This window comes from Cupressus sempervirens, chromosome 1, assembly GCF_028749045.1.
Source record: "Cupressus sempervirens isolate cs-2001-9-10 chromosome 1, ASM2874904v1, whole genome shotgun sequence".
Lineage (NCBI taxonomy): Eukaryota > Viridiplantae > Streptophyta > Pinopsida > Cupressales > Cupressaceae > Cupressus > Cupressus sempervirens.
Genome location: NC_143118.1, coordinates 585,255,636 through 585,281,587, shown reverse-complemented (window position 1 = coordinate 585,281,587; position 25,952 = coordinate 585,255,636). Strand labels below are relative to the sequence as shown.

At 32.1% G+C, this 25,952-nt stretch overlaps 1 long non-coding RNA gene across 2 annotated transcripts in view; it reads left to right on the top strand.

The window, feature by feature from the left end:
- Positions 1–287: 287 nt before the first annotated feature.
- Positions 288–25,952, top strand: part of LOC149578772 (uncharacterized) — a 33,228-nt gene continuing 7,563 nt past the window's right edge. Inside the window, exons 1-2 of one of the 2 annotated variants that reach the window (XR_016357517.1) lie at positions 288–405; positions 497–621. This is a non-coding gene — a long non-coding RNA (uncharacterized LOC149578772). Of the gene's footprint in view, positions 406–496; positions 723–25,952 lie in introns of those variants that run through there. The other variant, XR_016357509.1, reaches the window with a different exon arrangement.

Below are 25,952 nucleotides of genomic sequence, written 5' to 3'. Positions count from 1 at the left end.
TATCATTAATATATATATTTTTAAAAGTATGGTACTTCAATGCAATGATTTGTACTACATGAAGATTGGTAGTCAAACAAGTACACGTATTTTCAACATGATCTGTACTGCACCATATTCTTACTTCCATTATTTTCTCCTGTACTATTCATATTTGGTACTACCATTCTAATAAGAGAGGATCTCAGGCCTTCAACACAAACCGTGAAGAATTTCTTGATCTGGCCAGAAAGAAAGAGAAATGGCAGAAGTGGAATGGAGAAAGATTGTATGAATGTAATGGCAGCCGAGAAGAGATAGTGCATGAAAATTATAAGGTTCTCATGCACTGCCTCTTCCCTGGCTGCAATCACATCTATATATTTCCATCAGATACACCTTCTTTTTCCTCCTCTCTTGTTTACAGTATGTGATCTTAGTTTTCTGATTAGAATAGGTATTATTAATGATTTTGTTTTTGTTAATTGTTTTATTAATATCAATGGTGATACCACAGGCAAAATGTTTTTAAGAGCTATAAATCTTTGGGGTTACAAATAGGAGACAGAGGTCCAAACTGGCAAGGATATTAGATCGGCTAAGGCACAAGCCTACAATCACAATGGTCTCGAAGTTTGATTTGTAAGTAGATACATCAATAACAACTCTGGTGTGAATCCCATTTTGTGTTATATACTGACAAAACAATTATATGAAATATTTTTTTAGTTTACAGAAGAATATTTAAGTTTTTATAGATTATATTGTTTCTTGTTTTCATCTATCAATTTGATTGTGTGAGTTTTCTTACATCTTATTTTCATCATAGTGTATCATCGATAGTCAAAAATGTAAGAAAACTTGTAAAATGGAAAATTTTAAAAGATCACTTCAAATATTATTATATTCTTTTAAGAATCTTTGACAGTCCAATAATTTCTTATATTTTAAGTTAATAGTCTATTAATATCCAATTCCGAGTCTAGATTTTAACATTAAATGAAATTCTATAAACAATCATTATAATAAAGAAAAAATAAGAAAAATGAATGAAATTTTAAAAAAAAAAAAAAAAAAAAAAATTGTGATTGAGAATAGGGAGGAGGGTTCAGTAGTGGTTTCAATGACTGCTAAGTCTATATTCTTATCTTTGAGTTCATAAAAAGCCTGTAAAAAATGATAGAGTTATCTTTAAACTCTTCACTTACTTACAGAAGTTCACCAAAAAAATTTGCAAATTTTAGCATAGAGATTAGCAATAATAGTCTAGATACCCGCTTAAGCGACTACTGAGTCATCTCCTCTATTATCAATACAAACAATCTCCTCTATTATCAATACAAACAATTAGTTATAATTAGTTATAATCACTCTGACTTGTGTCCTGTAGAATCTATGAGAAGATCATTCTGATATTTCAAATTCAACATATTCAGTTTCGGAGTGCTTCTATTGGTAACTATCAGTAATGGTAGTATACATTGTGATTATCAAACATTCTCTTGTTTCGGTTATAAAGTCAAAGAACATCAACAGCTATTTTCTTGTTTCTGAAGGAAGGAGTTCTCTCTGCCAGGTACTCTATTGAAATCAGTTATCTGAGTCTTGCCTGAATGTTTAATGCATTTAGAATCCACCTCCTATGTTCTCAGGTTTTCACAGCAGGTGATTGCATGTTCATACCTATCATTAATGAAAGTATTCTTTCTGATTTCTTCCAAGAACACTTTTAAACCAGTTTATGTTTATTATATATATATATATATATATATATATATATAAAATCAAAATTGCAATTTATATTATATAATTCTAATATGAAATCTAAGATGATAAAAATAATAATATAAAATTTTAATTTTAATTTTAATAAATTTAATAAATAAAGAAAATTATAAAGTAAAAAGAACAAATGTAATATAATTTTATTCAATCTAATTAATATAAAACTAGAAATAATTTATTGTATTAATATTTCTTTTTAATTATAATGTGGATATCATTTCACTTGTTTGTTATAGTTAGGTATAACACACATGATTACAAAGTTGGAGTAAGAGTTAAAATATATTTTGTAAAATATCATATCTCATAAGTCTATAAATCGGTATAGAACAATTCTACATCTAATTATAAAATAGAAAAATGATATATTCAGATTATAAAGTTAATAAATTGAGAAGTATATTTTAGTAAACACAAGATTTATAACAATAGATCAAATATAAATAATAATTTTACTTATTGAACTACAACTCATTTAATTGTTAACATGAGCAATTCATAACCCTTGGGAATCTAGACTAATCACTTTGTTGAGACAATGGCCGCCCTCTAGATTACTAAATTGGAAAAGGGTAATGAGATATCTAAGGTGTGGTTAGAGAGAGACTCAATGAATATAGTCAATTACTTAAATGGTTCTTCTAGTCCCTCTTGGAATATTGACAATATCATTATGGAAACTATGGACATTCTTAAGTCTATGGACAATTATCACATATCTCATGTCTATCGTGAATCAAATATGGTGGAAAATTCTATTGCCAATGTGGCGGTGAGGTGTAATGAGAAGATGACATTGTAGGGTAATGAGAGCTTACCGAGGAATTCATATCATCCATTGATTGTGACATTATTAACGTGAAGGAGTAAGTTATTATTAATAGGAATAGAGGTACTTATAGGTGATGGTTTGTTGGTTTCAAGATGCACGAAGGTGAGAAAGGATGACATTTGTATTTAGTTCTCCATTCTTTCACACACTTTTTGGGTGGATTTGAGAGCCATTGTTTTTCATTTTAATTAGTTTCTACATTTTACTACGAGTTTCTTTAGCAGTAGTTGTATGTTCACCAGTAACCAAAACAAGACCGTGGGGGTTAGCAGAGAATGTCATGAAGCTTTAACTTGTGAAAAAGTGGATATACTGTACAAAAATTTGGGAGATCCTAGATAGGGTTGCTTGACTACTTTCATGGATAGACTCCATGGGGGAAATCTGCAAGTTACACAATTATTCCTAAGGAAGTGGAGTGAGGGCACATTGAATGTTGGCAATCAGAGTATCACCTTCACTAAGGAGCTCATTTCCAAGGTGATTGGCATTCCAATGTCATTAGAAAATTCTACAAGGATTGTAAATTTTCAAACGCCACCATTGAGGAGTTTCCCAAAGACCCTAGTGAGAGTGAGGCCCTTATTAAGTAACAAGGTAAAACCTATTTTGTTTCCAATTGTATCAAGAATATTTGGTGTTTTGTTCTACATGCTATTGTTTACTATATGACTTTAGATGAGATATTTTCAAGGGTTTTTTCACACCATTTTTCCTAATTGAACCACTTCAGGCGTGACATTAAAATATCCATTTTTGTTTTACCTCTACTCCTCCATGAATGTTAGTATCAATGGGCTGATGGAGAAAATTCTTGCCAACCCTCCCCTCATGATGAATTAATGTTACTCATTTATGAGCACATTAAAGGTCATTCTACAGGGAAATTTCTTAGGGTGAAGGGTGTGGAGGAAGATGAGGAGGAGATTTTAAGGGTTTTTTTGAAATTGAGGATAGTGAAGGAATGTACTGGGAGGAGGAGGAGGAGGTGGTGGTTGCTAAAAGTAAAGGTATGGGAAGGGGTCTCACCTTCAAATCCCCTTTGAAAACTACTCTAAATTTCCCTAAGAAAAATATTAGAGCCTCTATTATTAAGAAGTAGACTAAGAAATCATTGGATTCTTACCAACCCTCCCCTCAAGATGAATTAATGTTACTCATTTATGAGCACATCAAAGGTCATTCTATAGGGAAATTTCTTAGGGTGAAGGGTGTGGAGGAAGACGAGGAGGAGATTTTAAGGGTTTTTTTGAAATTGAGGATAGTGAAGGAATGTACTTGAAGGAGGAGGAGGAGGAGGTGTTTGCTAAAAGTAAAGGTATGGGAAGGGGTCTCACCTTCAAATCCCCTTTGAAAACTACTCTAAATTCCCCTAAGAAAAATATTAGAGCCTCTATTATTAAGAAGTAGACTAAGAAATCATTGGATTTTGATGAGGATTACTTTGAAAAAGATGGAGATATGGATATTGATATTAAGGATGTTGGTTCTAGTAAGAGAAAGAAAGAAAAGGGGGTGAATGAGAAATAAAAGATGACTAGCTCGGCCTTGAAGGTAGGACCCTTGTGCCCAAAAAAGGTTATAGTTGTTATCTCATTTGAATATTATGAGGAAGAGGGTGATGATATAGATATTGACATTGATAAGGAGGGTACTAGTAAAATCACTATGCCATCAAAGAAGAAGCAACAAGTTGGGAAAGGATATTTTGGTGGTTGCAGGAGTTTAGATTCCCCACTGAATCTTATTAAGGATCAGTATGGGGATGACTCTCATGTTGAGAGGTCGGACCAGGATGTTGTTTCCACCTATGTTGCTTAGGCCAAGGTTTCTATTGAGGATTCTCCTTCTCCTATTGGGGGTAAGAAAATGGTGTGGAAAAATATGAACATGGATAGGGTGAGGCTTGGGATTTCTAGGGAGAAAATTGACCTTATGGTTGGTGAGGTGGAGCTAGTAAAAGTAGATCTCTAGGAGCTTATAAATCTCTCAATGATTATTCTGAGTGATTATAGTAAGGAGGAGAATATGGGTGTACTTCATAATGCCAAGAATAATTTTCTAGATAACTTAGATCCATTAAGTGGTTGTTTCATCAAGTCATGGACTTGAAACATAGTATGGGCTCCTTAGAGGGAAGGATTGATGGCCACATGTCATGTGATTCTATTGAGAGGGAGAATCCTATGGTGGGATCTTGGACTGAAGTGATGGCTTTCTATAGGCTGGAGGCCAAAGTGCTAGAGTTGGACAATAAGGTAAATAACATTTAGTGCACCCTAAAAGTATTGTTGATAATATTCTCAAAGCCTCTAATGAGCATGTTAAAATTTTTAATAGAAAGTTGGAGGGTAGTCCTAGGGAGAAGGCCATTTTCTTTGTTCCTAAGGATCAAGGTGTTGCTATTGATAGCAAGGAAGGGATTGGAAGGAGGACAAGAAAATACAACGAAAATGACAATTATGACCCCTTTGGACATCACCCAATTCAAGGTTGCTGCAAAAAAGATGGAATAATTAAAGGAGCATGAAGCAGAGCTAATAAAGAAAATGGGCCGATTCCCATTTGGTGTCCTTTCCTCTCTATTTTTCTTGTGTTTTCAATTAGTGATCATTGTGTTGTCCTTTCGTAGTTGGATTTTGTTCAGTTGTTGGCTTTGTTCTTTTTTGACGTGTTTGGTCTTTTGGGCTTAATGTCTCATCTTTAAGATCTCATTATACATGGTTTTAGGGGCCCTTCAAAACCTATTTTCTTAATAAAACACATGAGTAATTCATAAAATGATACAAAAGTATAATTATTTAGCTTCTTTAAGAAATTATTTTCCTCTTTTTAATGAATTTTAATGAGTTTTAGAAGTGTACATTTCTTCAATTGGCCTAATCATTAGGTGCAATTATTAAATGTCACATAATGATTTTAATGTAGTAATTCTATGTGAAATTAGTGTTGAAAAGTTTAAGTACGTTTCTATTGTTGGAGTTGAGGAAAGCCAACTCCGAAGACACCAAGATCACCTACATGCGAAACCTATCAAAGAGAAGCCATAGAAGGGAAGAGCATGGAGCACGGGAAAAAAAACCCTAAACGGACATGAGAGCCATCATAATGCAAACACAAGAAGAAATGTATTTACAATAAGAAATGATGTTATGATTTGATATTTTACAATGAGAGAGAGCCTGGATATAAAGAGCTCCAAGAAGCTTGTAGAACAAGCTGGAAGGAGGTAGAAGATAAGATTTGACAACTCAGCACATATCCACAAAAAGTGGAATATGCTAAAAAAGGAGCAAACTCCCGAATTGTCAACAACTAACCACTACATGCATTAAATACAAAAGTATTAAATAAATGCATGACCTAAGTAAGCTTAAGCAATAGAATAAATAATTAGATATTAATTATTTACTCTAACACCCCCCCTTAAGTGCAACTTAGGGAAATGCCTTAAGCTCACAAAACAAAGATGAAATGCATAATGGGTCCCGGCAACGAGGCCATGTTAGGTACCCATGTACAATGCAAGAAGAATGCAACCTCTGTAAGTGAGGAAAGAGAGAAAACCACATGGGAAAAACCCTCCCCCAAAAAGAGGTAAGAACCTAGTGAAGAGCTGAAGAAGTCTCCAACTAGGGAAATTGTCCCCTAAAACAGGAACAAAGAGTGATCATGAAGAAGCAGCATCACTGAAGCATGAAGAAGTCACAAATCTGCCAAACTGCTGATCTGAAGAAACCTCCATGGAAGAAGAAGGCACGAACTGAGCATGTCTATATGGTAGATGATCCATCTCACCGAAATGCATAGGTAGCCAACCACTGCAATTGCCTTGTACATAGGATCAACCACTGAATACATAGTTCACACTATCGAACCATCGAACCACAGATGCATTAGAACAACAGCATACCCCCCCTTAATGTAGATGGGGTGTGATAACAAGCAACTGAGAAGGTGGGCCAAAATATCCTACAAACGAACCAAGAATGAGGAGAGAGGGAAAGAGGTACAGACACCGATAAAGACACGGTCTAACTGACTCTGCATGGGCTAATGTCGTGGAAGGGACACTCACTTGACAAAGGGAGAATGCCTAAAACAGCAAACAATAATCCCCCCCATGGTGCTTTATGAAAATAGTGCAAGTACACCTGACTCAAAACAACGTTCATGACTCCCAGAATGCAAAAGTGACAGTTTATCTCAGTGCGATACAAACAAGTGCTTCAAAATGATAGCTACAATGATCAAAAAGGAAAAAGAGCTATGACAAAAGAAAGTATAGCCAAAAATAAAGCAAACCATGCCAGGAAAATGATCCTCGGGCCTAAAACAGTCAAAATATCCAACATATAGCTAAAACGCCAAAACTATGATAGAAAGAGTAGAGGCCAAAAACTAAGGAAAATGAATTCATTTCTGAAAAGATGAGAAAACTAGCTTTCCAAAAATATAAAGTTTTCCAAAAACAGACATGGGACGCAAAAGAAATGCATGCCGGAGTCAAAAATAGGACTTTGGACTTCAACAGAAAAAATAAGAAATAAAAAAGCATCAAAACCAAAAAATACCTACACCAAAATCTCCGTCTCGGAACCAGCTTTTCGACACTTCTTTCGGATCGGAAAAATACCTTCGTATGCAAAAGTTATGGCCAAAAAACCACAAGTAGGTCCAAAAGTGAATCAGGAGAGGTGCATGCAAGGATGGATGATGCATGCTGATATCAGCATTCGAGGGGAAAAAATTTGACGGCCCATCACCCGCCGCTGCAAAAAAAGATCCACGTGGCAGTGCCACATGGAGGAAAGGCTGACGTGGCAGGGGCCACGTGGCAATGTACCATGTGGCACTCGTGCCACGTGTCAAGCGTGAACTGGACTGCTGGCACTGACGCGGCTGCACAGCTGGCAGGTGGAGGACTGGGCAGAGGTGGCCGCAGGCAGCAGAGCTACCGGCGGAGGTGGCGGATGCAGGATGAGTCGCCGGCGGAGGGCGGCGGCCGAGAGGCGGTCAGGCCGCGGCGGAGCGCGGGCGGCGCTGCGGGCTGCGCGCAGGTGGCGCAGCGGCGGTGCCCGAATTTTTTTTTAAAAATTCGTCGCTGCGTCCGTACGACCGTACGGTAGACCCCTGCAAGGAAAAAATATTGCCTCCCAGAGCTCTGTCTCCAAAATCGAAAAACTTTATATGAATCCTGACTGCAAATGGCCTTCCGGATCCATTGGTGATGTCCGTTTGGGCCCAAAGTGCTCCGAAAATTTGCTGATCCCCTAATTTGAAGAAAAATTGCACAAACAAACTAGAGTTTGTGACTTCAAATCACGGCTTCAAAATTTCTTCAACAAAGCTGCAGCAGGAAGGCTCTAATACCATGTTGGAGTTGAGGAAAGCCAACTCCGAAGACACCAAGATCACCTGCATGCGAAACCTATCAAAGAGAAGCCATAGAAGGGAAGAGCATGGAGCACAGGCAAAAAACCCTAAATGGACATGAGAGCCATCATAATGCAAACACAAGAAGAAATGTATTTACAATAAGAAATGATGTTATGATTTGATATTTTACAATGAGAGAGAGCCCGAATATAAAGAGCTCCAGGAAGCTTGTAGAACAAGCTGGAAGGAGGTAGAAGATAAGATTTGACAACTCAGCACATATCCACAAAAAGTGGAATATGCTAAAAAAGGAGCAAACTCCCGAGTTGTCAACAACTAACTACTACATGCATTAAATACAAAAGTATTAAATAAATGCATGACCTAAGTAAGCTTAAGCAATAGAATAAATAATTAGATATTAATTATTTACTCTAACATCTATTATATTATTGTTGAGTCATTTTTTATTTATTGATAAAATGGGTATTTATAAATTAAGTTAATTTGTTTCAAAGAACTAGTATATATAAAGTAAATGAGATTTATGATATTCATGTTTACTAAAATATATAAAAACATTATTCTTTATTCATTTTTTAATTAATGTAATATTAATCATATTTTAATTTATGCAAAAGCCTACAACGCATCAGTAAATTGTAAGTCTTGTAATAAGGAGGTCTTGGGTTTGAATCTACTTGAAATTAACACATAATAGTAATTAATCTCAGCAATAATATTTTAAATAAAATCTAAATTGAAAAGATCAATATTTTTTTTAATAAATTTGAATTATTTTTATGATATAAATAATCATTCTTTATTGATTTTATATTTGATGTAGTAAAAAAAAAAATTGAAAATGAGTAAACTTAACTTAGAAAGACTATTCTTTGTACCATGTTTTATTGAGATAAAAATAATAATTTAGAGTTAAGAAGGAAAGATAATTCAATGATTTGAGTGTGGCAAAGGCTAAGTGAATTTCAATTTTATTTTTTTCAAAATACATAATGTGTTTGTTTAGAATAAAGTTTTAATATATATTTTTCAATAAGGTTTAAAATATTGAATTCATAAAGAGTCAATCTTTTTGGAATATTTTATGTGGATTAATTTAAATATTAAATTATTCAATAGTCAAATAATATTTTAGCAATTTTAAACTATTTGATAGTTAAGAATAATTATTTTTGTGTGAAAGTTGCTCATGAACAATTTGGCTCTTGTATTTGTATATTGTACTCTAAATGGACATTTATTTATAAAGCATATGTTCTACACATAACATAAGTGATCCTTAGGATGGTAAAACAAATTCATCTCTTAATATTTTATATAGATCTTGAAAGTAAGTTATGGCTTATTTTTAAAATATCAAGGGTCCATGTCTCTTATAAAAGAAGCCATCAAAGAGAACATCAACCAACCAAGGAATACCTAACCAATTAACCACAAACTAAACAAAAAATAGGTGTCTAGTATATATATATATTATAATATCAAAACCATTTATAAAATTGTCAATCTTAAGAATTTTCAATCAAGGCACAAATGTACCAGTAGATTTATTAAAAATACGAAAAATCAAATTTATAGCTAGATAATAAAATGGGAGCATTGAAACGTGTACACTTCATATCGAAAAATGAGATTCTTCTAGTCCTAGCATAAGGACTCTAATTTTTCATCTCATAGAGCTATGCTCCCATACTCATCCTTCATATTAATATATTTCTATCTTTTTTTCTCATTCTCATAGATTTATTCTAAATTCTCCTATTTCCTTAAGTTCAATATGTAGAACCTTGATGTAGGACTATATAGGTTTATAGATAATTGTATGCATTAACCAAAGAATAAAGTCTCTCTATTTTAGTTCACTTTTATTGTGTTTCAATTGAGTTTTGATTTTTTTTGTTAAAGAAAATTTATTCAATCAATTTGTTTAAGTATAGATCATTAATTTGGTGAAGCTTGAATTATTGAAGGTCATTTAAAATATTTTGAAAAAATAGAGGTTCATTGACCTCTCACTCTGAGAACTCTTGCAAACTTTACATAACACCCACAAGTTTTGTTTCAAAAAAATTCCAATAATCCTGGACTAGAAGATTTACCAAAAGATAATTTAAAGTCTCTAAACCCATTAAATGTCAATTCATTGTATGGAAAGGAGAAACAAGGTTAAATGAATAAAATATTTGCCTTGTGAATTACTTAGTTCACCAAAGGTGAATTTTTTTAAAACACTCATTCATTGAATTGCAAAGTTTTGAAAAGAGAAACATGAAAGTTTAAAGAAGTTAGAGGATTCAATGCTTCACCATGATGTTGATTTTTTGAAAAAATGAAATGGCTATGAACTATTGATTCAAAGGTTCACATTGTTCATTCTTTTTTAAACCCAAGTTGTTAAAAGAGAAATATGAAGTTCAAAGAGGTTTGAAAGTTCAATGTTTCATCATAATGTTGATTTTACAAAATGATTAAATGGCTATAAAATTTTAATTCAAAAGTTCACAAAAATTTTGGATTATAATGAGAAAGGCCAAGAAGTCCACAATTATTTTGATACGTTGAAAGACATTAAAGAAGACAAGAGATCTTTTTAATTGGGAAACTACTTTTTCCCTTTGTGGTGGTTCATGGAATAAGAACCAATTCAATTTCCTAACTATTTATTCTTGATCGTATTTTGACTTCCAACATAGATAGTACATATGGGAAGCCATTATATTTTAATGAAGAGATCTATAGGGAGAGAGTGGAGAGTGGAGAGTTAGAGGATATTATTTGTTAGAAGAAAGAATTTTCGTTTAATATATTTTATGGAGGGTTTGGGTAGATGATTGATAGGAGATTTTTTATTGGATTAGGAAGGATTTTATTGATAAATAAGCATAGGAATATAATTGTTGTTGAAGAAAAATGGGTAGAGAATGTGTAAATTATATTTTGTATAGTATTGTACAATGTGTATGATTTTTTAAATTGAATAAAATTGAGATTTTTATTCATTTTTCTATGAGCTTGGTGTTGAGTTGGATATATGTTTAGATAGTTTGATAAGACCCCTTAGTTAGGACTACATCAAACCACCACCCTATTAAGAGATAATAATATAATATCTTTCATTATATTAGGCATTTTGTAAATAGAATCCTCTTTTGAGTAAATTGAATCCTCCATACTATTGACCCTTTAAATCTCATCCAAGTTGTGTGGGATTTTGTTCTAATTTTTTATATAACAAGTGAAAGTATGGTCTCTAGTAAACTCAACATCCTACTTAAATTATTTCATGGTAGAGTGAGAGAATGATAATTTTCTTTTTCCTCTTACCAATTTGATGGAAGTTATATGTTAAGAAGTAAAGTTCACACACAACTGGCAGGGGGAGGGGGATTGGTATCGTTTGTGACTAGATATAATTAAAAATAAACTTATAAGTCTGATCTCCAATAATTAAAATAATGGTGCACAACAACAAGAATGTATTCACCACAATAAAATAATTTTTTGATAGGGAAACCCTTGATAAGAGGGTACATATCCTTGTTAGGGTACCTTGAACCCTAGTTAGAAGGTTCTAACCCTATTAAAGGGTTAAAGGAAATAAGTAGAGACACTACCTAAATGCTTTAGTAAGTGTGAAAGACAATCTTTCAAGATAACATATCCAAAAGCATGAACTAGTTGATCTGCAACTTACTTGCCAAAATTATTCCTTTGAATCTCAACTGAATCATCCAACATCATGACCACTTTTATTTGATAATCCAACATAAAAGTTTGCATCCACTAATCACTTACATAACATACATGATGATTTCTGACCAAGTAAAATATCTTTCCTTTATAGCCCTTTACAAATAATTAATTAGTTTGGCCTATTAGAGCTTCCCCAATTAACATTAAATTACATAGGTCCAAATTAAAGAATGCATGCCTTCATAAACATCATTACAATTATTACAATTTAGTTCCCATAAGTTACAATATTAAGATCGCATTTTCCATAATGATAAAAATATATTCTAAGTCAACACATTCGACACTAGTAAAATATACCCCATGCTTGATAACTGTGACCTTTCTAGAATAGTCCAAATGCTTCCCAATTAAAAATTTAGATACATGAATAAGTCTTTTATCATATCCCAATCTTAGTAACATTAATTCTAGTTTGCTAGTAAGATACAACAAAAGTGTTGTCAACTATCTTTGTTAATACTCCATATTCACTAGTCTACTACCAATCTTTACAAAAATCATTGTAACTCATGTAGAACATAACATAAAATCCAACAAAGATTTACTTGGTGTCTAAAATAATTTTTCTACATGAATCTAATCTTGTGTACAAAATGTTCTCATAGGCCAAATTTCTTGTACTGATAATCATCTTGTGATATAGATAATTTGTGTTTGTTATAAACATACAAACACATGTTGTCATGAATAACAAAACTAGTCAATACACCACATAAGATCCTCATCCATGTTCCAACAAGACCTTAATTCCTAATAATATCCTCCTTTGGCATTGATGGGAATATTGTGAAAATTCATCAATCGAAACATAATTACATCTTATTGAACACTTAACACAATTTTATGAATATCCTCAATATATACATCCTTCATCAACTTTGATACATGAATCTTATCCACATAGGTGCCTCTTTCACTCAAGTATTTTACTTATTTATAGACTTTTTACTTGGCTCAAGAACAATTGAATCACTTGGTTAACAATGCAAACTAAATGATAGGCTCAGTAGCAACTTTAGAGCTCAGTAGCAATGTAACTATTTGACTAAGTTTTGAGTCACTGATAGACAAATTGACCTTAATGTCAACACCCCTATCTCTAGGATAGAGATGCCTAAAAAAATAACAGGCGATGCATCCTTGGATATTCTAGCTCATTGTATAATACAACCCTTGAAAGTATCATATCAAATTCATATATATGCATGTAACTAGATGTTATTTTAGATAATGTCAATATGTTAATTGTAGGGGCAAAAATGAAAAACTCATGACATAGATACTAATCCAACAAAAAAAAATTAGAAAGGATAAGTAAAAGAAAGAAAGTCATGTAAAGTAACATTTAGGCTTATGTTTTTGGGTCCAATGTTGAGGCTTCAAGGGAATTTATCCTTTTATCTCACTTCCCTATTAAGAAAAATGTAAAATTTAGTAAATAAGAAATAATACATTGATAAATTTTGAAACTAATTGGTAGCATATACATTCCACCATATACAATAGTCAAAGTACAATGTGAAACACTTAAAAGTAGGAGCTATAATATCAAGGATTAAAAAAATCTAGACATTGTTATTTCTAGACATTTTCTAAGTATCTTTAGGAGATTGTATCAAAACCTTAATGGGATTTGCAATACCATTCAGTGGTATCAATTTACTTATAGATTCAAATCAATGGTTTTGAGTTGATTGGTTATTTTGAAAATAAGAATTCAAACTTTAGTTTTCTTTCTTAAATTCCAAATTGTAATTAACTAGCTCATTTATCACCAATTACTAATTAGAAATAACCTTGATATTGCAATAAGATCCTAGACAGTTCAACACTAGATTCAAGTTATAATTTATAACTGTAAGAATATGCTAGACAATTCACTTCTATCTCTCATTGTATTTGTGTATCATTATCTACCAATTGGGTGTTCATGGAATGACAGTCTGTCATTTTGACAATTATTCAATTTCACTTATTATTTGACAATTTGGAACTGATCAGAATTTGTACAACATTAATTGCTATTTTTTTATTAATCAATTTTTCTATCTTCTTCTAGTTTTTCTTTATTTTGAATCTAGATAGCTTTCCACCAATTAGTATATGATTACTTATTCTATCATAACCCAATTTCTATATGCTTTTGCCTTGAGCACTTTCTAATTTTTTAGGGTAGAATGAATGGAGATATGAAGAGACTTCTCAAACTATCACATTGCCTTGTTCTCATCTTACAACCTTCATCAACTAGTCATATTATATTACATTATAGAGCATTCAACACCCAGAGAATTCTTTTCTTGTTAGCTAGGGAATTCACTTAGGTTGGCCACCGATGCCCTTGAATTAGAAACCCCATAATGGCCCCTTTTTATCACCCTAATTTGAGTCTCAAATCTTGAACCTTATCTGCAAAGTTCCAAACATTCATATAGAGGGATTTGTAGAAACCATTAAATACCAATGGGCCATGAGAGAAATTTAATAAGAAATGAATCCAAAACCATCCAAGAAAGTGATTGTGTTGATTCATGCTCAAAGATATATGAAAAATTAAATTTTGTTAAATATTGCAGGGCATGGGAGACATTCTTAATTGTGCTAGTTATTTATTTAGCATGGGTTTCACCATTTGAATTTCCTTTTATTGATGAACCAAGTTGAACCCTACAATCTTGTATATGCAACGAATGGCTCCAAAAAAAAAAGGTTTCATTATGCAAGATCAAAGCCAAGAAAACCCTTACCTTGAATGACTCTTCGTCACATCTCTAAAGCCTCCTACCTGCACTTTGCTGCTTGAATAAATGAAGTTTCACTTTTTTTTTTTGTTTACATCTCCAACAACATCAAAATTTTGATGATAAACTTAATAGTCATCAAAATTTTGATGATAAACTTAACTATCGTCAAAATTTTGACATAAAAATATTTTTTTTTAAATGAATTTTACAAGCTAAATTGGTTTTCCATCAAAAATTTAGGTCAAAAATGCAACCCAAATGTACTAGTGTGGTATTACATTCTTTGAACCTACTAGCATGCAAGGTATGTGTAGGATCATAGTTAACCAAACTATACTCTTAAGTGGCAATAAAAAATTAGGAAATCAGGGTTATGCCAACTTGACATGCAACTTTCTATTTGTTATTAACTTTATATCAAAAAGTTGAGAGAAAAGAATCTCTAGAAAATTGAATCTAATTTCTAAACTACTAGGACTTATCTCAAAAAAATAAAAATTAATTGGTCAAAATTTTGAATTTTAATGCAATATTACCAAAATTTTAGAACAAAAGTAAGAAGTAGATGTATGTCTGACCACCTTAATCAAAATCAAATGATAATATTTTTAAATAATATTCTAGATATAAGTAGTAGACTCATGCATGGATGTGACACATATTTTTGAGTATTTTTATTATAAATAAATAATAAATAATAAATTTTTGACTTTAGTATTTTTAGAATAAAAAAACTCTTGTGTCTGACCACCTTAACTAATTCAAAACTCTACAAAATTTAATTTTCCATTTTTTTCCCTTATAGTAGAAGAAACATAGAATGTGATGCATCTTTTAGATTTAAAAAATGTTGTACCATTTGAAAGTTATAGTTATTTTTCAAGTATTGTGTCAGTCAGCACTTTATACGTAACTCCATTAGAAAATAAGTAATAATTACTTACTAAAATTGTAATTTGACAAACCTTATATTTATGGAATGATAAGAAAATTGTTAAGAAACCCTTTTCATTTCATCAAGTTTTGGTGAAAAAAAAGTCGTCAGCTACATTTTTGAAGTAAAAATCACATTAAAATAGGCCAAAAGCACCATTGTAGGATTTTTATAAGTTGACCATATAGGTTTGGTATAAAAAGATAAAGTAGAGCTTAAAAAGATATTAATTGTTTTCATTTAGTATCAGGGTGGGTGGGAAAAAAGTTTGAATAGGTTTTGAAATAGATTGAGATATTTCAGAACTATAGATTTTTCAGATCGCCACTTTTTGGCACACCATGATCCTGCACATACCTTGCATTGTGATACTACGAGTATAATTAACATGTCTAAATATTCAACTAGTATCACATTATAAGACTAAGCATATTGCAATTAAGTAGCATTTCTTGAGAGATAAGGTTACTAAGAAGGAAACTAGATTAGAATATGTAAGCACAAAAGAGAAAGTAGTAGGTAAATTCACAAAATTATTGGATAAAGACAACTTTGAATACCTCATAGTTATGCTATGAGAATGGTCCTACCTTGTGCAAAGTATTTGATGCATAAATTTGCATAAGCCTAGGTTATTCAAATCGTATTTATTCATCTTCATGTGATTCTTGGTACTACTCCTTAATGAGAGTAGTTGAATTGAGAATATATGTTTCTAGAGCTCTTGTATAATCATTATAGTGTTTGTTGGAACCTGACATATTTTTGGTTATAGATTGGCTTGATCCAATACATGTACTTTGATGAAAATTATCATTGAAGTGGGAGCATTTTAGAAGAACAATTACTATTTCGCATATTGGTGTATTTTCTATTAATGTCAAAGGGGAGAAGAATTATTGTACTTTTTTTGTAGTGCTTATTGAGCTTCAAGTACAAAGTACAATGCAAACCAAGCATAAAAGAGGTTACCGAGCTAATCAATGAAAGTGAAGAAGATCGTAGTGTTAACTAAGCTCTAGTATGTTAACCAAGTTATACTATATCTACTAAGCTCAAAGTGTTAACAATATGAATGTAGTGTTGACTAAGTCATGTAGTGTCAACTGTGTGATTCAACAACTACCGAGTTCCTCATTATCCACAGAGTCACACAGTGTTGACCATGTTCGAACTACTTGAAAGTGATTAGTATGGACCAAGCTTCAAGTTCAACCAAGTGCCAAATATTTCCAAGTTTTGATGGTATTTTTCATGTATCAGGACATCACCAAGTTTTTCTTTAAAACCCAAGTTATAACAGTTGGGCTGACTTTGTGAATTATGATTAAATTGGTATTATAGCCGACTCTAGTATGTTGTGATTTGGATTGGTATGTATGTTATGCATTGTATCATATCCAAAAAAATGTAAGAAAAGAAAGATATTATGAGTAGGAGTGTGAATTGAAGAAGGCTACAAGCAATATAAGGGGAAGCATAGATTTATCTATCACAATCATGTGATCATTGTAATTCAAAGAATCTCATTTAGAAAATTAGAGTTGTAGATTAGAGATCAACCACTAGTTCATCCGAATATGTACATTAGTCAAATCCTTTAATAGGGTAGACTTAGTAGTCTTTTTTTAAATCTCTTAACTGAGTGCATACTTCATTGTATGTTTGTAAATCCTTTAAAAAGGTGGACCTCATAGTCCTTATTGCTCCTAACAAGGCAGATCACTAGAAGTGGTCAATTGTAAGCCTTAATAGGTTAAATTTATACTACAGTACTAAAGCATGTGGGTATCATCCCTACTCCAGTTTCACTTTCTAACTGGAAGGTTTATGGGTCACCATATCTTGTGTCAAAGTGTGATGAATGTTTTATTGCTTTCATTCTTTCATGCATGCAATTAGATTAGACTATTATATGAAGGATTAATTGGTGAAGTTAGATTAAATTGTATTGGTTCCTGATTCACCACTCCCCTCTTAGTAACCTTTCCTGCCTTATATTTCCAACAATTGGTATCAAAGCATTTGGTTCTCACATTAGAAGTTTAATAGCTTGAGATAAGATCAGAGGCAATGGAGGTATACAAGCTAGATAAGGCTATTTATAATGAAAAGTTGGATCTGGAATTGGCCATTGGACAACTCAAGAAAGAAAAGGAGTAACTCTCTCAATCATCGAAAAGAAGGAAAGATCTTGCAGTACAAATGAATGACAATCTCTACATTAAAGAAAGAATTCAAGACATATGTCCAAAAAGAAATTTAGATGAAGTTGATGAAGCAATCAAAAATCTATTAGAGAAGAATTCCAATCTTCAAGAAGAAGTCAAAAAGCTAAAAAGAGAGCAAGAAATCAAATCAGTCAAACTATGTGAAATCATGGAAGAAAAATGCAAAGCCAAAGAAGAGATAAAAGAAAAGAACGATGAAATTCAACAACTATCCCTTCAACAAAAAAATTTTATTGATCAACTCACTAATGCAAATAAAGATCTTATGAATCTAAGATCAGAGAATGAAAGAATGTTGAATGATCTAAGCATAGAAAAGAAAACCTATGAAAGAATGATGAAGTCTCAGGAAAGCATGAATCAGTTGAATGAACAAAGTCAATATAAACACAAAGGAAAAGCAAGAATAGGATAGATAGAAGAAGGTCAATCATCTTAGCAAGGAGATCAAAAGAATAAAAGGCCTACTTGCAATCATTGTGGTAAGATAGGTCATACATCAAACAAATGCTAGAGTAATGGAAAATAAAAATTCAATGGAAAGTGTTACAATTGCAATAAGCATGGGCATAGAGCAAGTGAATGCAAAGAGAAACATAATTTTGAAGGTAACTATCATAATTTCAAGAGACAAGGACACAAATCTTCAGAGCGCAAAACTAAGAAGTAGAACCCAACAAAAATAATTGTGAAAGCAATATTTAGATATGATTACAACACATGGAGTAGATGTCACTAATGTGGTGAATTTGGGCACATTGGAGAAAACTACGTGAAGCATCACATGATGAAAAGAGATACTACAAAAAGATGTTTTATTTGTATAGGACCTAGACATCTTGACAAGAACTATATGAACATAGGTAGAATTGAAGATGAAAAGAAAGCCAAAGATGACAATGGGTAAAAGTAAAAAGTTGTGTTACCTTTCAAGCTGACTTATCAAAATGACTAAATTTGAGAATTTATATCTAAAAATATTTTTTTTTTCAAATATACAATCTAGATAAATTAATTTTGGCTAAGTTATATATGGTCTTACACTTTTCCAATCAAAAATGTATATTAAATGCATGTTTTATACTAGTTTGTATCCAATTACTAAAAAAAAAAGATTATTTCAGAAAAGTGGCATTTCAATAACTCTTAATATTTTTTTATGATATTTTTCTAATAACATATAAACACCATTTTATAAAGCTTAAAGTCAAGAATATTCTCATAAATATTTAATAAGTTTTTAATCATATATAATATATTGTAATTAATAAATTCTACAAGTATTTTAACACTCAAAAATATGTCAATTTTGAGAAAGAAAAATAATTAAATCATGTCAAATTTTTTTAAATATTATATGATGTTCTAGAGAAGAGATTCATCTTCTAGAATGTATAATTTTTCTCCTAATTAGAATAGATTTGTTTTGAAAATTGTTGCAGGAGATGAAAATTATCAATTTCAGTTGAGTTGAAGTTTGAATCCTTATAAAAAAGAAAATATAGGTCTAAAGATGATTTTTGTTTGTTATTGTTCTAGCTATATATGTTATATATAACATAGTTTGAGATCAAAGCGAAATAAGTTTATTTCCATATAGTTTTGTGGTGGGAACTAGACCCCTAATTTTTAGCATTTTCTAGCAACTAAAAAATTATCTATAAAAATTAGGAATATATATCGATTCTTATTCCAAATAATTATTAAAAATTATAATCCTAAACTTCATCCATTTCTATACATTTCATTATTTTAATTCATTTTCAAATTCAAAATAATAATACTAATTTGGTTTGTACTTTAACCCCAGTATCAAAAAGAAAATGAGGCAACAATGGATGCCAAAATCTCCAGAGAATCCATATCAAATTTATGAAGTGGATGACACCCAAGTCAATTAATTGGGTGAATTAATCATTTCAACTTAGTCCCCTATGGAGATCACTGGAACTATGATTCAAAAAGAGTCATCTAACATCAGTTCCAACCAGCAAGAAGAAAGATTCATATTAGCACTCAAGATGCACAAGGATCACCGAGCATGATGAGAGTAGGAGACCTTACTAAGCAAGGTTGGGTTGCAAGACCTTATCAAGAAAGGAAAAGTTATAGACATAGAGTTAGTAGTTCCTACCAAGTGATGGTGACTCTATCGAGCTGTAGATGTCTCCTCAGAATTAAAGACTAAACTGAGTGAAGGACAACTTGTCACTGAGCAAGTATGAAGTATGAAGAATTAATGGTGATTGAAAAGAGAAAATTTGTTAAAAGGAAGAAATCAATTACATTGTTCCACCATGAATTTTACAAAGCATAGAGTGAAGAGAGAATTTAGAGCCCCTGAGCTATTTAAGTATTTGTTGTTGAAGATTTATCACATTTTCAAAAAACCTACTGAGCATGGCATCATCAAGTAGAAAAGTCAAGAAAGGTTCTCAAATGTTGGTTCGTGGAGTCAATTGCAAGGCACCTAATTTCAAGTTTTGTCCAGCAATTATAGAAGCACTTGACCTAACTGGTGGACAGTCTCAAATTCTGCCCAAGGTATTACTCATGCATGACATCCATTCATTTTACCATTGTTCTATTTAGGAACTTAGAGCCCTAGAAATGAATGAGGGGTTCAAGGAATTATGTGTGGATGGTGCATTGAAAGCGTCAACATTTGGAAACCAAGGGTTTCACACATATTTCACATTTTCCAAGGGATTTTTCAAGTCAAATGGATCAGTCTTATTCTAAATTTTGTTCATAATGGGCATTTATGATTGGATCAACCCGTTCAGATTACTAGGGAAATGATTCACAAAATTACTGGGCTTCCAATGCTAAATGAATAAAAGATGACCAAAACCCTAGGTTAGGCTGAACTAACCAAGAGAACTCTTGACATATGGGAGAAACGAGGCATGAAGCGAAATGGAATGAAAGACATGGAGTTAAAACTCGGCATACATGTGATTAGACATAAAATATATAGTCCTATTTAGTTGAACAATGTATCATGTGAAGCTATTGATCTTGTATACAAGGTGGTGAAGATTAATCTATCCTTCGACCTTGCCAAGTTGTTGTTGAACCAATTCAACAAAAACATAGAGAGCATTAGAGTGTCAAAGAATAACCCATGTAAGTTTGGTTCTCTTTTGACATTTCTATTCTTTTACATTTAGAATTTTTTCCCTTCCAAAGGTTTTGTAGTATGGAGGAATGATATTCTAATTTTATATCAGATTAATGATTATATAGTGTAAATGGGTGAGAATTTTAATAGCATCATGGATAATTATTTTGAATCATTCAAAGAGAAGATGAAAAATAGGTTTAGGATACCCAAGAGTCTTGTGGAATACTATAAGAAAGATATCTATTTCATGGTTGACTATGACAAAGTATACATTTAGGCAGTCAGACCTAGAGTGGTATGGGTTAAGCCTCTAGACTATGACATTAACATTGATGACACCAAGGATATCATAGAAGCTCTATTGAATGAGCCTATGGATCCTAACATTGCCTATTTTAGAATATATAATGATACAAAGGCAATAATTGAGCTTGAGATCAAGCTACCTCAAGTAGTAAACAAAGCAAAGAATATAATAGAAAAGTTAATGAAAAGCACAAAAAAACAAAGTTCTACCCTCATGCTAACAAAAGGAAAAAGAGATGATGCAGATGATGATGATGATGATGAGGATGAAGAAGAAGAATCTAAATCTAAGAAGGAAGAGCCTCTCAAGAGGAAGGGGAAGGTTGTCATAACCAGACCTGCCAAATCTGCCCTTGTTGTATTTACAAGAAGGGCAACCAAATCTAAGAAGAATTTGAAATTAAGTGAACATGAAGCCGAGAAGATTATCCTCAAAAGATCTGTACCTAAACTTCAAGAAAGATTGAAGAAGATGGAAGAAGGGAATGATATGGAATGTTTTAATTTTCTCAAATATGAGACAAGGAATGAGGAAGAGAAAAGACAGATTGAGGATACTCTTATGACTAAATTGGATAAATGAAAGTATTCATAAGATGAGTTTGCACAAAAAATTCCTAATGAACTCATGAAGGCAATAAAGCCTAGATGGGAAAATGCAAAGAAGACTACCATGGACATCTTTGAACAAACTTTGAACCAACTCATACTGAGTCTCAATAAGAAGGAAGTAAAGGAATCCTTGAAGAAAAATGAGAAGAAGTTCACTCTCAAGCTAAACACATGCATGATATTACTTAAGGTTATTGAATATATGGTAAAGACATCTACTACTACATGGAAGAAAATCTATCAATTGCATCAATGCAGTGACTTTGCTGTACATGTTGATGACAAGGATGATGAAGATGAGGAAGAAGAAGTAGAAATAAAAGATGATGAAATAGATAATGTCAATCTGGATGATGAGGAGCAAGAATAGGAAGCTACTAGAGGAAGCCATCTATAGATAAAAAAGTATTGAGGAAATTGATGTAGAGAAAATTGCAGCAGTAGTCATGGCCTCATTTCCTCACTCTTTGAGTAAAGCCTTAGTGAAATTAGGCTTAGAGAAAGCTTCTATTGAGTTGGTTGTGGATACAACTACTACACCAAGCACCCAACCAAGCTTTGGATCTATTCTATTGAGTGTAACATTGAGTAAAGTGCCCAACACTTCATCTTTTGAGTAGCAAGTTCTTCCATTATCAGCCTTGACTAAGCAACAACAACGTATTCTTGTTTTTAGTGTTGTTCTACATTTATTACTACTCCATCTCTTTCTATAATTGTTTCTACTCCAGGTGTATCCATAGCTAGTGCAATGATAGTTGAGAACCAATCTCAATTAAGTACTAAAATCTTAGATAAGGGTAAACAAATTATTTATACCATTCTAAAGGAAAAGGGTAAAGAAGAAGCAAAAAAAATTGATCTAGATGAGGACATAGTTATTCCAAATTGGGATATATCTACCCTCACCCCTGATCAAATGGATGCCATGGGTGAAATATTCAAGAGGAGAGCTAAGAAACAAAAGATTAGAGAAGAAAAGAAGAAATAAAATAAAATTCTAGAAGACATAAAGATCATATTTGTTGATGCTCTCAGTATTGAGGTTGATGAAAAATAACCAACTCTGAACCAGTTAATTGAAATTGTCCACAAATATAATGAAGACTTGAATGGATAGGATAAACTACTACAAAGAGCTAAAAGAAAATTTGAGAATATAGTGTTGGAACAAGTTGCACAGAGAATTGCAATAGATCAAGTAGAGTTATACACTATTCTTGTTTCACTAGAAACATCTATTAGTAATGTTGCTTCATTATTTGTCAAATTGAGTGACACATCTATCTTCACAAAGGAGATCAAGGATAAATTGTCCAAGATAGATGAAGATATGAAGGCAAGTGTACACCAACTATCACTTGACCCAAGTCATAGTTTCACACATTACTCAAAGATTAAATATCTGACAAATATGCAAGAAAATTTATTGAAGGAGGAAGCCAGAATAAGGGCCACACTTGTAGAAATTTAGGGCATGATTCTTCCAAATATGGATGCATTATAGAAACACATTGCCCATGCAAAGACACTCATCCATGATAATAACTTCTCCATAGCTGATCATATGATGGAATTATCAGTAGTAGTTCATATTGCCTTGCATGCTAGTAAGGTACTACAAGAGAATTGGGACAAGACTATGGTACTAATCTTGAAGGTACATTCTGATTTCTTGTCACCTTTTAGTATTAACATATAGATATTATACACCTTCATCATTTATGTCAAAAAGGGGGAGTAGACATTGTATATTGTATAAAAAGGGAGAAGATATTGACAAAGGAAGAGAAGTGTACTATACTCCAAATGTATGTATATAGGAGAGATATATGTATGGGAGAGTAGTATAGTATTATATTGAGACATGTATAGATAAACAAAAAATATCTTTACAAACATAATTTTGAAAAATTAGAAAAATTGAGTATGTTACTGGGCCATAGAAGCTATAAGTCAAAACCAAGTCGAAGACACGAGATGATGACAAAGGAATTTTTTGAATTATAATTTTAAATGATTAGACTTTTGGTTTGATAAGTGTTTTTGTCACTAATGCCGAAGGGGGAGATTGTTGACATTAAGGTCAATTTGTCTACTAGTGACTCAACATTTAGTCAAATGATTATATTGCTACCAAGATCTACACTTACTACTAAGCCTATCATTCAATTTGTAGTGTTAACCAAGTCATTCATTTTTTCCTGAGCCAACTAGTCAATTTGTAGTGCTTACTAATCTTTAGAGACAAAGTACAATGCAAACTAAGCATAGCAAAGGTTACCAAGCTAATCAATGAAAGTGAAGAAGATCATAGTTTTAACTAAGCTCTAGTATGTTAACCAAGTTATACTATATCTATAGAGCTCATAGTGCTAACAATATGAATCTAGTGTTGACTAAGTCATGTAGTGTCAACTAAGTGATTCAGTAGCTACAAAGTTTCTCAGTGTTCACCAAGTCACACAACATTGACCTAGTTCAAGCTACTTGAAAGTAATTAGTATGGATACACTCAAGTATATTCTTTGTCTCTTTTATGATGAATCTATCATAGGTGCTAGCCCATTTCTAATCTTGGTTTTCATTAGCTTCCACTTTTTCCTTGTCACCATCTTCATTAATTAGGCTTATACATGATTTGGTTATGGAATTATTTTGCATAATATTTGAGAAGATTTTTGAGACATCATACATTATGATTTTCTTCCCATATTTTACAATTTGGCATGCAAAGAAACCTTGCATACATATTTAGTTTTTCTTATTCCCAAATAGAGGAACATTGTTTAACATTATTGATTTTCATCATTGTTTTTTGAACATTCAACATTGATTTATTTGATTATAGATTGTTTAATCAATTCAATTTCTTGGCATAGTAGGGATGATATAGTATATGGTAACCTTTAGGTAGCATAATTTATGGTTAGGTTAAAAATTCTAGATTAGTTTGGAAGTGGTACAACACTTATTCATGCCCCCTCACCCCCACCCCCTAGTGTTTCTTGATCCTAACCTGATCTTGCCCATCCATACCTTTACTCACATTTGTTTTAGCAGCATATTTCGAGTGCCAACATACATAAATGAATAATTTTTGTTCGAAATCAATGCCAATATTTATATTGTATAATTCATTTGATTTGTTTAGATCCCATCTATACTAAAGAGATAGTAGTATTTAAGTATTTTATTATTATCAATTACATACAAGATACTACTAATGCTTGTATGTTTATATTTAATGTAATTTTATAGCCTAAATATTTTCTTGTGAAGAAAGTTCACACCTTAAAATATGAACCCAAAAAAAAAGGTGACAATTGCTAGATTGTGGTCTCAATTCAAAAGAAACAGTGATGGAAAATGTTATTGTCCTTGCAAAAAATGCAAGGTCTTAAAGAATCAAACAATTCTAATCACAACATCTCAAAGACATTGTAGGCAACATGATCACATTGAAGGAGGAAAGGATTTTCATCCTTTAGTGAATGTGTATTTCAAATTGGTGGAACATGGAAGTATGAATGTCGAAGTAGAAGGTAATGCTCCAATGGAAAAAGATGATCCTAAGGTAGAGAACACAATTGAAGATATTGGTATTGGTGTGGTTGATAATGTGCCAAAGATTAGGATTGAAGAAGATATTACTAGTGCAGCTGATGAAGATGATGATGAAGAGAACCTTGATATACCTATAATTGAAAAGGCATATGAGCACTTGTACCAAGGCTCCGAAACAACACTTCTCTCCACTATATTGTTGCTGGTAAATTTCAAGGTTATGAATTATATATCCAATGTAGCAATCTCACATATGATAAGGTATAGTGTCATTTTTGTCATCTTATATGTTAGTGTAACATTAATGTTCTTTATATTAACAATATTTTTCCATAGGTTCATAGGTGAGTGTTTGTTACCACCATCAAACATTCTACCTCGCTCTTACCAAGAATAATAGATCATTATGAAAGATATTGGAATGGAGTATCAAACAATACATGCATGTCCCAATGATCATATTATATATCATAAACAATGTAAATTTGTAAAAAAATGCCTTGATTTTCACATTATAAGATATCGATCAAATCAAATAATGAAAAAAGTGTCTCACAAGGTTCTTTGGTACATTTCCATTATTCCATGTCTGCAATGATAATTCAAGCATACTAGCTTGGCACAATTAATGGATTGCCATGCATGCAATAAAAGTCAAGATGACATTATGTGAATT